At 38.5% G+C, this 17,252-nt stretch overlaps 1 long non-coding RNA gene across 1 annotated transcript; it reads left to right on the forward strand.

Annotated features, from left to right (window-relative positions):
• The first annotated feature begins 551 nt into the window (after positions 1-551).
• On the forward strand, positions 552-3,462 carry LOC122436660. The gene is made up of 3 exons (XR_006268071.1): positions 552-781; positions 1,092-1,162; positions 3,160-3,462. It is a non-coding gene; the product is annotated as an uncharacterized LOC122436660 (long non-coding RNA).
• The last annotated feature ends 13,790 nt before the right edge of the window (positions 3,463-17,252 follow it).

Raw genomic sequence — 17,252 nt, forward strand, 5'->3', positions numbered from 1 at the left:
AAAGATTCTAGGGAAAACTGGCTGAAGGGTCACTTATGGCTGCCATGCAACATGGGAACAGTCCTGCCCACACCTACACCCGCTGAGGAACAGAGACCAGTAGGAGACATCTGATACCAAAGGCTGTCAGAGAGGATTCTGTGACTGGAAACAAATGCCCTTGTTATGGCAACCACGAGGAAGAACTGGGGTGCTCCTGCACGCAGAGGCAAACACCCATCACACCTACAGCAAAGCCCTCCCAAGAGCATGTCAGCTCTTTTTCTAAACAAATTGTGGATTAAAGAGGAAATCAAAACTGAAAATACAGACAACGTGGAAAACGACAATAACAGCACTACATAGCAACGTCTATGGGATGCTGCCGTGTATCATTCTAAAATTAGTGCCTGGAATTTCTCCTGAGTTTATTCTGCGATCCTGTTTGTGTTTCTATGACAGACAAATGACGTAGATCTCAAATTCAGTTTTTATGATGAGGCACCTGCATAGATAATAGGGCTTCAAGTTCCACACACCACTTTGGGGTCCCTTTACAAAATTCCTGGCACTAGAGATGTCCTTCCTTGTTATTGTGCTCAGATAGGTACTTTCAGAATCTGAGGGCAATCTGACTGTGACATCTGTCACCTCATTGATCACCAGGGTTGATGTGGCCGATCTGCAGCTAGGCTGGTGTCCCCCTTCCCCCTCACCACTGCACGTACATCCCTCCTTGAGGTGAACGCTCAGTCGAAGAGGAAAATCCGCCTGATACAGGAGGACCACTCTTCAATCTGAGGTATGTGAGTAGCAGTACGCTCGTGCTAGAATCTCTAAACAAGTTCTCAAGAAAAGTACTTTTAAAAGCCTTTCATTTATTTATCTTGGATGGGGAACTTGCCCTACATCAGCTCATTCTGCAATCTTGAAGAGAATCTCTGAATTAATTACGATTTAAAAATATGCCCAAGTGTGATTTGATTATTTACTTCTCCATGTCTCATTTCTCACCACAAGCACTCCAAGTATACTATTCACTGTTTCCCAAATCATGCTTCTATTTTGTTGTTGCTGTTACTTATTCTCCATTCTTTATATATGAAAAATAGATGTTCATCTTTCACAAAACTGTTCAAGCACTGCCTTTCCTGTGAAGCCTCACTGGGATCCTCCAGAGGAAGTAAGTAACTCCTCCATGCTTTCATGCCCTTATTTATCACAATGGTGTGACAGCACTTCTTCTTTTGTTCTGTGATTACTTAGGTGCCGGTGTTCTCTCTAGGCTATCAGCTCCCTTGAGAGATTACTGCAATCTAAATAATTTTTTGGAACTGCCAGCACCCAACATGGTACAGAAAGTAGGTAGCCACAAACTAGAATAAATGAATGACTCCCCAGGTAGAAGAGTCCAATCGGCAGCAGTAGACATTCCTGGCAAGTAATGAAAATTGGTTGGAAAAAACTCAGATGCCTAGGGTCAAATGCACCATGTACTGAGAAGTCATTTCAATATATTAGTCAAAGCAGAAACTTGGTTTGTAATATGATTTCTTGTAGCAATGCTTAAAATTAATTGGAAGGAAGAAAAGGCTAAAGGTTAAAGGGGTCAGTGAGGAGTAAATGGCAAGCTTCAGAGTTCCTAAGAAAGGTGTGTAGGAAAGCCCTTAGGATGGTTAATAAACTCTAATAATCCTTCCAACCTTCTCCCACAAGCTCCACAGGATGCAATTACCATCCTGCCAGTTCTACCTGGAGTCTCTGAAATATCCATAGCTTGCCCATGGGCTGTCAGGTTTTAAAGTGTAGCAATAGCTTACAAAATAGCCCAGGAACAGTTACTAAGTGTTCACCTCCTCTTTGATTTTCAGGTATACTTGCTTTCCCCATGAACTGCCCTAGACTGCTCTTGACACATTATTCTGAATTATATTTATTGGGAACTCCCAGTAGAAAGAGGTGTTGTCCTCATCAATACAAATAATAATGCATGACTTTTCTAAAAAGATAATTGTCAACCTGCTGCTCAAAATATAACAATGACTTTATTGTTCCACAGAATTTCTAGATGTTGACATTTGAAAAACAACTCTAGCTAACAAAGTTATAGAAAATTTGTAGGTGCTCAACAAGTGTATTGAATGAATGACATCAGTATATTTTAATGATATGGGATGGTCTCAGAATGAAGACATTCTGAATTATAGTCCTTATTTATCCATTAATATAAGTCATATACAATAAATCCCCAATATTTAAGAAATAGTTGCTTCCAGCTGTAAACCAGTTAAATCAGTGATTTTAAATGGAATCTTTTAAGTACTCAAAAATCATTTATCTTACCCCATATTCAAGTGAATTAGCAAAATCAAAGTTATATTTAGAGTCTGTAAGTGATTAAAAATAGATTATAAAAGCATACGTATTAGGTGGTACCATGAGCAAAATAATTCAATATTCTTTTTTTTTGTTTAAAATTATAAATACTACACATTAACTGATAAAATACTCCTACACTAAAACCCTGAATTTCTAGATTCTATGATAATCATAATTTCTGGTTTACTGGCTATTATAATTAATGAAAATAACTATAACCACACCATAACCAGATCACCAATTGTCAAAGAAAGATAAGAAAATGTACTTATGGTTGACTTAAAATAATTTGACTTGTGGATTCAAATGTTACTTTAAGGCATCGTGGTATGTCAAGCTTGTCAATATAAGCTTTAGCTATCAAAGAATTATGCTAAAGAAGAAATTTGTTCTCTTCACATTTCAAAATGAATGGTATTTTATGAACTATTCATCAGCCCAAGTCAGACTTCACCCCAAATACAATCTGACTAGCCAATTAACAATGTGAGAGCCAGAAACATATTTATTTGAGAACTTAAAATGAAGTGATTGGAGATTTTTTTAAAACATGAAGGTTTAAAATGGTGGGGCATGTTCTGTAGGCACAAAATAATCTTAGAAGATGTAATAGATCTCTGACAACCCACAGGATAAAGTGATTTACCGTGCGTTCAGTGGGCTTGCCGGGGTCACCATATTGCTAAAGTTAACTCTACTTGAGCCTGGTGTTTCTAATCTTATTTTCTTGGTATTTTCTGTCTGGTTCTGTCTTCCTCCTTCCTTGATTGGCTTTTATCTTCTTGACTCTTCTCCTACCAGGTGGTAAACAAATCCCTGCTGAGTGGTAAACAAACCTCGAGGCTAGGAGGACCTCTGGGAGTTGCAGCTGCCACAGTTATAAAAAGAAGTCTAAACTCTTAAAGAGATGAAGAACCTTTAAAGGAAGTGAAGAGCAAAGCATTGAAGTTTTTCTGCAGTTTCACCATTTGTACTAAAGATGGCTGAAAAGAAGTCAATAAGAGAGAAAGATAGCTACAGGCAACAGAACATGGAGAAGAACTATTCAAAGCAATGATCTTCAAACATCTTTTCTTTGAAAGAAATAACAAAGCCGTAAGTCAAATATTATTTCACTGGCAACCACCACGGTTTATGCAATTGTAATAAATATTTTTGTTAAATTTCTATGCTGGTTTGAAGTTTACAAAGCTCTTTCCCATATATTATTTCATTTTCTGGTCACAAGCTGCCCCAAACTCCCTTTGTGAGCTTCTCCCTAATCCTTTCTCCACCTAGCTCAGGGTCCTCTGACCAGATCCAACACATTATTATCTTTAAGCCCTCATCTTTAAGTGTTCACTGTGATCCTCATGTTTATGCATTTCAAATTTCCTCTTGCCATTGACCCATCTGAAACTTATTTGGCATCTGAGGTCAAGCTCATAATACTACTTCTGAAAAGCCTTCCCTGGTGAGCCATCTGGAGGAATCTCACCTTCTTTTGTGTACTATGACAATCAATGCCCATTAATGTCACTTGATTACAATCATGTTCTGTGTCTCATAAGATCTGTCCTATTATTGTCATTTTGAAATCTGCTATTGGATTTTTCCCACCAGGTCTTACCTCCATAATTGAACTATAAATCTCATGAGATCAGGACTGAGAACCCAAACAGTTAATTTGCACAGGGTACAATCAAGAGCCCCTCCAACAGTGTAAGCCCTGGTGGCAGAATATTAGGAAACAGAGGTGATTCACAGACAATTAGAGTCTCCAGGGAGCAGGGAGCAGAATGGAGAGTTCATGCATTCCTCTGCCACATGTGTTGTTCTACTTAATTGTAAGTTTCTTAAAAGTAGAGACCCAGTTTTATTAATAGAATGTATTTCACTGAATTAAACCAGAAATAAGGGAATAAGGAGGAAGGTGGTCAACCAATAATTTAGAAACCAGAGTAGATAGTAAAGCATGCCAACAGTAAGTACTAGGAAGATAGGACTAAGTAAACAAGGGAAAGAAATTCTGGAAACAAAAAAAGTAGTCATGTGGCAGGATAAATGATAAATGCTTTGTTCAAATCTCCAAACAAATGGCTTCAGACCTAAGTGGGAAGAATTCAGAGATCTAAGAGTCAATTAAATGACAAAGTGTTTTGGGCAGGAGAGGTTTGAAGGACTTCCATCCAGGACTGCTTGTCATAGTATTAAAGATCATGGAATAGAATGGGTCAGGAAGTAGAATCTGTGTTTTCTATAATTGGAATACCAGCAAAGTGGATTGCCTGCTGCAAGGACTCAATAGATGTGTACTCAGTTGAGTTATGGACGTATAGACATTATTTTGTGCGTGTATGTACATTTTTATTACCCCGTCAAGGTTTACTATTTATTCTAAGGTTGACAGGTCAACCTGATTCAGGCAGGAAAAGCTTTTGTCAGTGTGAGAAGAATCCAGTGTGGGAAGCAGACACTACAAACCACGTCCTACCCTCGCTATGGCACAATTCTTGGGAGAGTCTATCATTTGCAGTTCCTCCTTCTTTAACTTATATGTTAGGAATTCACCACTCAGTTCAAGACTTAGTTGTCTCTAATGACTCCTGGAATCATGGAACACACTCTGATGGTTATTAAAATGTTGAGGCAAATAAAATGAGTGGCAGATCCATGTCAGGAGACCCATGGAGAATTTTTACCTAAGGAAGTAATGTACTAAAAGCAATGATCACACTTGTTGGTAATAAAAAATTTAATTGCAGAAAGTTATTTTAAAAGATAGATTGTGTTGTTACAATCTACAATGTCCAGTTCCCAAAGTTACTCTCATCCTAGCATGCTTTTTAAAATTCTATTTAAGTGAGAAATCTGTTATTACACTTTGATGGCTTCTTCCAGTGATATGTATTATTGCATACAAACTGACCCAACAATTAGTAGCTTAGAATAACAGTATATATTTGTTATCTCTCAGAGTTTCTGTGGGTCAGGAAACTGAGCATGACTTAGCCAAGTGGTCTGACTGAGGACCTTTTATGAGGTTGCAGTCATGATATTGGCCAGGGCAGCTATCATTAGATTTTTGACTGGGGTTGAAGCATCCATTTCTAAGATGTCTCACTCTCATGGCTGGCAAATAAATGCTGGTTGCAGATGCCTCATATTGCCATATGGGCCTTTCCAACATGGGAACACTGGAGAGTCCTTATAACATGGGAAGTGATTCAAGAGAACAAGGCAGAGTGGCAATGTCTCATGTGATGTACTTCAGAAGACATATACCTTCACTTCTGCTGCATACTATTGACCATAAAGGCAACTCTAATACAATGTGGATAAGGACTATACAAAGACATCATTACCAGGCAGGGAAGATCACTGGGGGCCCATCTTGGAGGCTGGCTGCCTCATGTATGAGATAAACTGATAAGCAAAAAAAAAAAAAAAAAAAATCACTTTTTGGCAAGGTATATTTTTCAGAAATATTCAGTTAAAATAGTGTCTAAAAATAGTGCTTTTAGCTGTATCTGTACTATTATTCTCAAATACTCGGGAGTAAAGAATTTGAAATAAGTAATTTTTAAGTCTTCAAATTATTTAAAAAGTTATTTGAGAAGAACCAATGGAATGGACAATAAAGTTTTCACCAGAAAATGTGGTGAGAAAATGTCAGCCTCCTTTGCTGGGTTGGGAGCACCAAAAATTTCAGAGACCCATTGTGAACCACGGCTAAAACCAACACAAGTTTATCACAAATGGGCCCTAGTCAGAGCTAAACACTGTTCATGGGTCTTCATAGTAAGAATTGGGAATCTTCCTCTTTTCCTTCTATAAAAATGGAAATAGGAGATTTTGTAACATAAACTGACATTCATTAACAGTAAAAGATAATTACTTCAAATTGACTAAACTTCTAACAAAATGCTTCCTCAGTATATGGAACATCACAACTGAGATGGATTGAGCCCAGAGAGTAAACCAGAATCCCAAGGGTTAAAAATATTTAGCATTCAATTGCTAGTTCACTTCTTGCCCTCTGATAACCAGGAACAAAATTGCTTTTCTGTTGCATAAAGTATCTTTCAAATTCAATTGCTTATCTCCTCATTCATTCAAGAAAGAGAGACCTCAGATTTACAGGAACCAGAGCCCATAATACAAATATAATATATTAAACATACAGCAGACATCTTCGGAAAAATAACCAAAACACAGTCTATTGATTTTAACCTTCTATATCAAGGTATTCTCCAGTGGTCTCAACTGGATGCTGGCTATGAGAAATTCCAATTATTTGAATTTCTATATATAGGATAAGCATTTAGTTATCAACACACACCATAACACATATTTTCATCTGTTATTAAAGCACTATTACTATGTGGAATTGAATGTATTTCTACTGTGAACTCAACTGCCAGTGAAGCGGGCAAGGCGGCTTTTTCTGTAGAGATTCCCCTTGCAGACCTGTTTTATGAGCACAGTCCTGTAGCAACCTTTGGATTAGCTTTTGGATAGATAAAATAAAACATCATGAAGAGATTTTTGATAGCCCTTCTTCTTCCCTCACTCCCTTTCTCCTCCTCATATGCAACTTTTCATTGCCTTGGTTTTAATGAGCTGATTTATTGTTAAGGATTGCTTTTCTATGGTAATCACTGTGCCCTGTGACTGCAAGCCTATAGAAACCCTTCTGGAGCAGTGTGATCTCTTACAGAGTCCTGAGCTCACTTAATTTCAGCAAAATACCAAACAGTGGGGCTGAGATGTACATGACTTCTTATTGCACTGATTTCAGTTTTGATTAAAACAAGTTTGCAGACTAGGAAATGGAGCCAAATTAAATGTATTTTTAGAATGGCATGGAAGTTAGTGATATCAGTGTTTGCTAGAATCTCCTAAAGAGCATCACTGCTCTTCATGGTTCAGAGACCAGCAGAATTGGAGCAGGATGGAGAGGAGAGACAAGCAAGAGGACCAGAGGGAAAGGAGAGCTGGTTTCATCAGGAAGGTTAAAAAAAAAAATCTAATTCATATCCTATTTCTACAAGAACCGAGCAGTTGATTTCTGAGAAAGCTTCATGGGTTTCCCATGTACTTCTATGGATGATTTGCCCATAGTTGAGTGGCTGCAGAAGGGCAAAGAAAGCCAGGCTCAGGGCTTTAATAGGTTTACCTTCCATTTTACAGTAAAACTTTACAAGTCTTAGGATTTATGTCAGATTACAAAAGAAGTAAATAAAAATGCGGAAAATGAAGTTTAAAAAGAAGAGAATAAATGTCATTCACAATCCCAGAATAACAACTACTAACAACCTGGTGCTTCTTTGTCCAGACTTTTCTATGTGAATAGAAGTCATGCTATCTACACAATTCTATATCCTGTGTTGTTCACTAATATTATTATCCCATTTCCTTATTGTATAACAATTACTTGATGTCTTTAGCTATGAAAAAATTCATCATGCAAATGTACCACAATTTCTTGACCATTTTGGTTTCATTTAATGTTTTACCTTTAAACATAATATAAAATTCTTCAGTAAACAACTTTACATATACATTTTCTTACTTCTGTTGTCTCAGAGAGGATTTCTAAGTTAGGAATATATAACTGCAATTTATTTTGGTAAAGACATTCTCCAAAATGATCATTTGCTCAATGAAAAATTTAAAGGAAAAGAATATGAAATCTAATCAAGCTCAGAAAAGCTTGTACCCAAATTTATAGTGAAATGCCTGGGTGGCATTTATGTCTTCATGTACTTGCTTTTATTTTTTTAACCCTTTCTTTTATTCAAGTATAATTTGTGTACAATGAAAAGTTCAGATTTTAAGTTTGATGAGTTTTGACAAATGAATAATCCATATAACTGTGGCCACCTATATACCCACATAACCATATCCCTATCAAATATAGCATATTTCCATCACCTGAGAAAGTTCTCAAGTGCCCCTTCTCTGTCAACCTCCACACCCAGAATAAATTACTGTGACTTTCTTTTTTTACTATAGATTAGTTTTACCTGTTGTAGATCTTCATACACATGTTTTCTTATGTGTCTTGTTTCTTTCCTTCAACATAATGTTTTTGAGATTCATTCATATTACTGCATGTATCAGTATTTAGCTCCTAGTTTTATTACTTCTTTTTTTTTTAACAAACAGATTATTTTATTTTAAGTGACTTTAAAAGCTTAATTTTATTTATTTTTTATAATCTTTATTGAACTGTAATTGCTTTAAAATGTTCTGTTATGTTTCTGCTATACAATGAAGTGAATCAGCTATTTATGTACATATATCCCCTCCTTTTGGACCTCTCTACTCCTCCCCACAACCTATCCAACTCACCTAGATCATCAAAGAGTATCAGGTTGAGCTTCCTGTGCTTTATAGTAGGTTCCAATTAGCTATCTATTTTACACTCGGTAGTGTATATATGTTTTTATTGTTGAGTAGTACTGTATGACTATACTAAATTGGTCTGTTCATTCTGCTGCTGGTGGAAATTTGGGTTGCTTCCTGTCAGGGGATAGCTAAAGCTGCTCTGAAATTCTCTTCAGATAGATGATTTCATTTTTCTTGGGTACACACCTAGGATTACAATTTCTGGGTCATAACGTAGGTTATGCTTAACTTTATAAGAAACTGCCAAACTATATTATAGGCAGTTGTACCATTTTACACTCCCTCCAGCAATGATTATGAATTTCAGTTGCTCTATCTTCTAACAAACTTTTACTATTCACAAGCTTTTTAATTTCAGCCATTCTAGTATGTGTAAAGTGGTGTCTAATTCTGACTGCATTTGAATTTCCCTTGTGACTAATAACGTCAAACGGTTTTTTTAATATACTAATTTACCATGTTTTCTTGTGAAGAGTCTGAACTGTTCAAACCTTTTGTCAATTTTTTTTTTATTACTGAATGGAAGAAATGTTTTAATATAGCTGGATTTGAGGTCTTTGATATGCATATTTATTTTATTTAATTAAATATTAAATATATGATATACATTAAATGGGGCTCCCTATTAACTCAGCAGGTAAAGAATCTGCCTGCAATGTAGGAGACCCCAGTTTGATTCCTGGGTCAGGAAGATCCCCTGGAGAAGGGATGGGCTACCCACTCCAGCATTCTTGGGCTTCCCTGGTGGCTCAGACAATAAAGAATCCACCTGCAATGTGGGAGACCTGGGTTCAATTCCTGGGTTGGGAGGATCCTCTGGAGGAGTACCTGGCAACCCACTCCAGTATTCCTTCCTGGAGAATCTCCATGGACAGAGGAGCCTGGTGGGCTACAGTCTGTGGAGCTATAGAGAGTTGGACACGACTAAGTGACTAAGCACAGCACACATGTTAAATATATGATATTTTATTACAGTCTATGGCTTATCTAATCATTTTCACACAAGTTTCCTTTTCATGAGCAACAGTTTTTCATTTTACAAAGTATATTTTATCATTATAAAAAATTTCTTGCTTGTTTATCCTGTTTATAAAATCTTTGTTTACCCCAAACTATTGTTAAGCTTTGTAGTTTCAAACTTTACATTAACATCTAAGATTAATATTGGATTAATTTTTGTGTAGGGTATGAAATAAGGCCAAAGTATGATTATCCATATTAGTTTCTAGGTGTTTCAGAACTAGTTTTTTTTGACACTTTTTATATTAGTTGCTTTGGCACTTTTTTGAAAAACCTATTCGCTTATAAGTGCAGGTCTATTCCTGGAGTCTCTTTTCCATTGATTAACTCATGAGCAATTCCAAGCAACAGCTATCTGATTCCATAGTCCCCACCTCCCACATACTTCAACTGCACCAGCCAAGGCATTCCCTTCCACTGGGATCCCACCACAGCTCATCATATATTCAACAACTGCACCACAGGAGCAAGCCAAGGGCAATCAGGACTCTACCTACTACCTGTGATGGAGTCCTTATTACCATCTGCCAGTAGATGCTCCAGTTCCAAAATCCCATTTTAAAGTCTACTTCCTAGGACTACTCCTGGAACTAACTGGACAGACATTCAAACAGAGACTTGCATCTACCAGGCTTATTGGTAGTATTCTTGGAATTGGAAGTATTCTTGGGAATGATGGCTGCAGGGGACAGGGAAGAAAGAGAAGCAGGAATGGACAGAAAGAGGAGTTGAACTACAGTGCAGAGGTCTCAGCCATTCCAACTCTGTGGTTAGCTAGGACTCTGGGAATCCCCTTCAGAGGTATATCAAATTGAGGCAAGGGAGGGCCAAGCTTTGAACCCCTGAATCAATCAGTTACTTGCTGTGGGCTGCCCCTGAGAGGGGTACAAGGGGAGTACAAGGGGAGTGAAGAAGCTCCCCTCCACAGACAACAGTCCTGTCCAAAGAAAAACACTGGCCTTGTTACCTGCAGAATCAAGGGAAAAAATACTGAAAATTTGCTACCAGTGTATCAACGTAAGTGTAGATGTCTACCACGGTACTCCTGGCCCACAAGCAGACAGGGTAAGTAAAAGGGGTAAACATAGGTTAATCCACTGAGTTTGTTGGCCCAAACATAGGTCTTGAGAAAGAGCCTTGAATTCAGGCATTTTAGCGGGATATGATTCAAGGAAGTACAAGTTGGGGAAGGACTACTGAGACAGAAAAGGGAGAAAACCCAGTAAATGATATGCCAGTGAACAAGTTATCATTGTGGAAACTGGGGCTCAATTCTATTGGAATGGCTTCCCTGGTGGCTCGGTGGTAAAGAATCTGCCTGCCAATGCAGGAGACCATCTGCCAGTAGATGTTCCATCCCTGGGTTGGGAAGATCCCCTGGAGGAGGGCATGGCAACCCACTGCAGCATTCTTGCTGGGAAAATCCCACAGACAGACGGGCCTGGTGAGCTACAGTTTACAGGGGTTGCAAAGAGTCAGACACGACTTAGCAACTGAGCAGGCACAGGACTCAGTTCTGCTGGAATCTAGTAGAATATTCCTCAAAATGTCTCATAGAGAGGTGAGAAAGTTAGAGTACTGATCTACCAACTTCAATTCTCATGGTTTGAGGGCTGCCCCAGAGGCACTTCCTGGCTACCTTACTAAACAAACTTCAAAAAATACAGATATACAAGTGTCTGAGGTAGAAAGCATTCAGTACTTTCATGCTCAGTTCATCAGTCTAGGGGATGTCAGTTGGATATCTGCTCCAGCCACCAACACTACATTCAAATTTACTCTAGAGATGGCAGGCATAGGCAGAAGAGCTAAGGAGTTTTACAGAATGAAGAGACCCACTACCAATCAAGGAGCTCTTGCTGCCCATTATCATAGCATGAATCTGGAGGGTTGGGGGAGAAGTATAACCAAGAGAAGTGTCACCGCAAGTGCAGTTCTCATAGTGTTTTCTTGTACTTCTCCTCCACTGGCAGGTTTTTCTGTTTTATGGAGGTGATATAAGCACACTAACATGTCTTTATTTATGTGCTTACTTTGGGGAGAGTATGGTTCACTAAATAATAACATATGATAGTGGATGACATAATTTTCTACAAGGTGACAATGTTCTAAATATGTTACATATATCATCTCAATGAATCTCAAACACTGGAAATAAGTTTAGTACAAATATTACTCCACATTATAGATCAGGCATTTGGGGCATAGAGAAATTGTTTTTAGTCAGTTATTGTTATGACAATGCTGCAAAACAAACAATACAAAATCTCAGTGACTTACAGCAACAAAGATTTCTTTTTCTCACTAATAAGTTTATGGGTTGTCTAGGAAGGCTCTGTGAACTAAACTGGGATTAGTTGATCAGGCTCCAGGCTGCAAGTATGTTTTGACTCCAAGCTACAAATTGAACTCAGAGCATGCTCTTATGGCTAATAGCAGAAGCATGAGAGACCAAACCAAATCATTTAACATTGGTACTCTGTGCTATTAACATTCTGATCAAAGTTTCCTCTTACTATCTTGAACAGAGTAAATGACACAGCCAAAACTGACATCACTGGAGTGGAAAAATATGGGACCCCTCCCCCACAACCAAGGAGGAGCTGAAACAAAGTGAAACTTTGTAGAACACTAATGTAATCCATCAGCAATATTAAAATAAGTTGCTCTGAGTTCAGTTCAGCCGCTCAGTCGTGTCCGACTTTGCAACCCCATGAATCGCAGCACACCAGGCCTCCCTGTCCATCACCAACTCCTGGAGTTTACTCAAACTCATGCCCATCGAGTGGTGATGCCATCCAGTCATCTCATCCTCTGTCATCCCCTTCTCCTCCTGCCCCCAATCCCTCCAAGCATCAGGGTCTTTTCCAATGAGTCAACTCTTCACATGAGGTGGCCAAAGTATTGGAGTTTCAGCTTCAGCATCAGTCTGTCCAATGAACACCCAGGACTGATCTCCTTTAGGATGGACTGGTTGGATCTCCTTGCAGTCCAAGGGACTCTCAAGAGGCTTCTCCAACACCGCAGTTCAAAAGCATCAATTTTTCGGTGCTCAGCTTTCTTCACAGTCCAACTCTCACATCCATACATGACCACTGGAAAAACCATAGCCTTGACCAGACGAACCTTTTATGGCAAAGTGATGTCTCTGCTTTATAATATGCTATCTAGGTTGGTCATAACTTTCCTTCCAAGGAGTAAACGTCTTTTAATTTCATGGCTGCAGTCACCATCCACAGTGATTTTGGAGCCCCCAAAAATAAAGTCTGACACTGTTTCCACTGTCTCCCCATCTATTTCCCATGAGTTGATGGGACCAGAAGCCATGATCTTAGTTTTCTGAATGTTGAGCTTTAAGCCAACTTTTTCACTCTCCTCTTTCACTTTCATCAAGAGGCTTTTCAGTTCCTCTTTACTCTCTGCCATATGGGTGGTGTCATCTGCATATCTGAGGTTATTAATATTTCTCCAGGCAATCTTGATCCAGCTTGTGCTTCTTCCAGCCCAGCGTTTCTCATGATGTACTCTGCATACAAGTTAAAGAAGCAGGGTGACATAGTTGCTCTGGTCACTAATAAATAGTAGAACAAGACCAAAATCCAGTTGTTGTTGTTTTTAACCCCTGCTCTAAACTTTCACCAGGACTTCCCTGGTGGCTCAGATAGTAAAGCATCTGTCTACAATGCAGGAGACCTGGGTTCAATCCCTGGGTCGGGAAGATTCCCTGGAGAAGGAAACGGCAACCCACTCCAGTACTCTTGCCTAGAAAATCCCATGGATGGACGAGTTTGGTGCAGGCTACTGTCCATGGGGTCGCAAAGAGTCGGGCACGACTGAAAGACTTCACTTTCTTTCTTTATCTCTCTAAACTTTTACAGTATTCTGACTCATTCGGAGGGACTAAAAGGAATTGGTGGAAATTTGGTGACACTTAAAAGCTAATCTTTTAGAAATATATTTCTAAAATAATCTGTATATACTGAATGACTGGTGGGAAGGTAGGAGAATGGGAAAAATCAGTTCTACTGTTAGTATTTCATAGGGCATAATTCAATGACTTAACTGTGAATTGCTAGGAAGTTAAAACAAATGATCCAAGAATGTCCAATAATAATGAGTTCAGGGGCCTGGCTTCAGGTCTCTGGTGCTGTACTGATAGTAGCAATACTGCCGCTGCTTAAACAGGTGGCCTCAATGTGGTTCTGGTCTGTTCAAGCCTCAGCTTCCTCCACTGAAAAATAAGGGATGATGCTTAGAGCACTTGAACTCCATGCTTTTAATAAGCCCTTTAGGCTGATTTGAGAGAACTTTTGAAAGAAGCCTCCTCCCACCATGTCCATATATGTAGGTAGCTAGAAATGCAAAATTGGGGTGAGCACCAACTGCTTTAAATCAGTAATAATTATTTAAAAATCAGACTGGATCAAAATATATAAAGAACTCATACAGCTCATAGCAAAAAAAAAAAAAAAAGGGAACTAAAAAATGGAAAAAGAGCCTGAACAAACATTTCCCAAAGAAGATAATCAAATGGTTAATATGTATCTGAAAAGGTACTCAACATCATTATTTATTCAGTTCAGTTCAGTTCAGTTGCTCAATCAGGTCCGACTCTTTGCCACCCCATGGACTGCAGCACGTCAGGCTTCCCTGTCCATCACCAACTCCCAGAGCATGCTCAAACTCATGTCCATTGAGTCGGTGATGCCATCCAACCATCTCATCCTCTGTCGTCCCCTTCTCCTCCTGCCTTCAGTCTTTCCCAGTACCAGGGTTTTTTCCAATGAGTCAGCTCTTCACAACAGGTGGCCAAGTATTACAGTTTCAGCTTCAGCATCAGTCCTTCCAATGAATATTCTGGACTGATTTCCTTTAGGATTGATTGGTTTGATCTCCTTGCATTAGGAAATGAAAATGAAAACCACAATGAGATATTACCTCACATCTGTGAGAAGGGCTAGTGTGAAAAAGACAGGAGACAAATGCTGACAAGAAAGTCCAGAAAAGGGAATCCTTGTATACTGTTAGTGGGAATGTAAATTGCTGCAGCCACTATGGAAAACAGTAAGGATCTTTCTCAAAAATTTAAAAATTGCACTACTATATGATCTACAATTCCACTGCTGAGTATAATTGAAGGAAATGAAATCTCTCTGTCAAAGAGATATCTGTACCCCCACATTCATTATAGCATTGCTTTTAACAGTCAAGAGAAGGAAACAAGTTAAGTGTCATTTACAGGTGAGTGTATAAAGAAATGCTAAATGAATGTATAAAGAGAAAAATTTATATATATATATATATATACATATATATATATATATAAAAATTTATGAGTGTATACTAACTGGAAAAGACCCTGATGCTGGGAAAGATTGAGGCAGGAGGAGACGGGACAGCAGAGGATAAGATGGTTGGATGGCATCATCAAATTAATGGATATGAGTTTGGGCAAACTCTGAGAGAGAGTGAAGGCTGGGGAAGCCTGGTGTGCTACAGTCCATGGGGACACAAAGAATTGGACAAAACTGAATGACTGAACAATAGATTGAATACACTCACCACACTGGAGTACTATTCAGTCATAAAAGAGAAAGAAATCTTGTCATTTGTGACAATATGGGTGGATCTGGAGGTCATAATGCTAAGTGAAGTGAAAGTCATTCAGTTGTGCCCGACTCTCTGTGATCCCATGGGCTATACATTCCATGGAATTCTCCAGGCCAGAATACTGGAGTGGGTAGCCTTTCCTTTCTCCAGGGGATCTTTCCAACCCAGGATTGAACCCAGATCTCCTGTATTGCAGGCAGATTCTTTACCAGCTGAGCCACAAGGGAAGCCCAATGCTAAGTGAAATAAGTCAGAAGAAAACAAATACTGTATGATCTCACATGTGGAATCTAAAACAAACGTAGAAAAAGAGATAAGATTTGTGGTTTCCAGAGGCATGGGTGAGGGATGGGGGAATTGGGTAAAGGTGATCAAAAGATACACACTTCAAGTTATAAGTAAGTTAAATATGGATGCAATGTACAACATGATGACTAATTAACAATGCTGCATGGTCTGTTTGAAGGTTGCTAACAGAATAAATCCTAAACATTCTTATCACAAGGGAAAAAAATTACAACCATATGAGGTTATGGATGCTAACTAAACTTACTGTGGTGAGAATCTCACAATATTTACACAAGTCATTATACTGTACACCTTTACCTTACATCAATTATAGCTAAATAAAACTGAAAAAAATAAGTTTGGGGGATACCTTTCACAAAACAACGATCCTACAAACCTGACTATAATGAATTTTTCTTAACTCTTTCTTAATTTATAAGAATATGTTAGAATTTTCTACAAAATTCTCAAATTCCTTCCTGACATTGGATGTTTAACTTGACAGAAAGTTAGCTGAATCAAAAAATTCAAGCACACTCTTTCAGGGAAGTCTGTAGTTTACACAAAGTATTATTTGGTTTTCATGAGCTATTCTACCAAAGGGCAATGAAATACCATTCCAAGAATATCTCAAATATCAAAGAAAGGAACGGCCCTGTTGACTTTGTTCTTCTCAAAATGATTAAGAAAAGAACTATTAGGATTGTTCCACATACACAGCAGACTCGGGTGAAGGGAGGAACACACTCACCCGGCGGCTCTACAAGACCTGATATCTCACAGGCAGGATTCCAGACTGTGACATCCTTGAGGCCCTGGAACATGTATTCTTCTCACGTGTGTTTCTTATAGTACCTAGTAATGGTTTGCATATTGAAAGTTTCAAAGGAAGTTCTGTTGAATGAATGAATGAATCAACAATTGATAATAAAACTCAATGACTATTGTTCTCTTTGTATCCACATAAGTCACAGTGAATATAGACTGGAGGTCAAGTAGAAGAAAGATTTTTAAGTAGATATGGCTCCTTCTTCTTAAGCATAGTGACCAGATATTTATAAGATCAAGAAAAACAAAAGAGTGACTGGATACTGGTAGGGCACTGTCATCTATGTATATAAAGCCCATAATTGTCCCCCCAAGAACAGCCAAGGTGAATCCCAAGATGGAGACCCAGGCGAATCCTCAAGGTAAAATACCACATAGATCCTCCCAATGCCAGAACATTTAACACAGGGTTTCACCTATAGATTCTGCTTCTTAAAATGCTACTTCTAAAATTAAGTCTCTTAAAACGCCACTCTCAGCAACCATGCCTCTTTCTACTGAAGAGTCAAAAATATTCCAAGTAACTTTTCAAGTAAAACCCATTCTCTTTTCCCAATTAATCCAGCATTGTATCCTAATTGGCATCACTTCACTTATCTAGTCTTACTTGTAGTCGGACAGTTCTACCTCTTACCAAGTTCTACATTTTATCAGCTGTGTGACTTTGATCAATTTATTTCCCTGCTCTGAGACTGTTCTTATTATTGTACTACAACCATGTCAATTTCCTTGCTAGCCCTAACTCACACTAGACT

This window comes from Cervus canadensis, chromosome 2 (assembly GCF_019320065.1).
Source record: "Cervus canadensis isolate Bull #8, Minnesota chromosome 2, ASM1932006v1, whole genome shotgun sequence".
NCBI classification, from domain to species: Eukaryota; Metazoa; Chordata; class Mammalia; order Artiodactyla; family Cervidae; genus Cervus; species Cervus canadensis.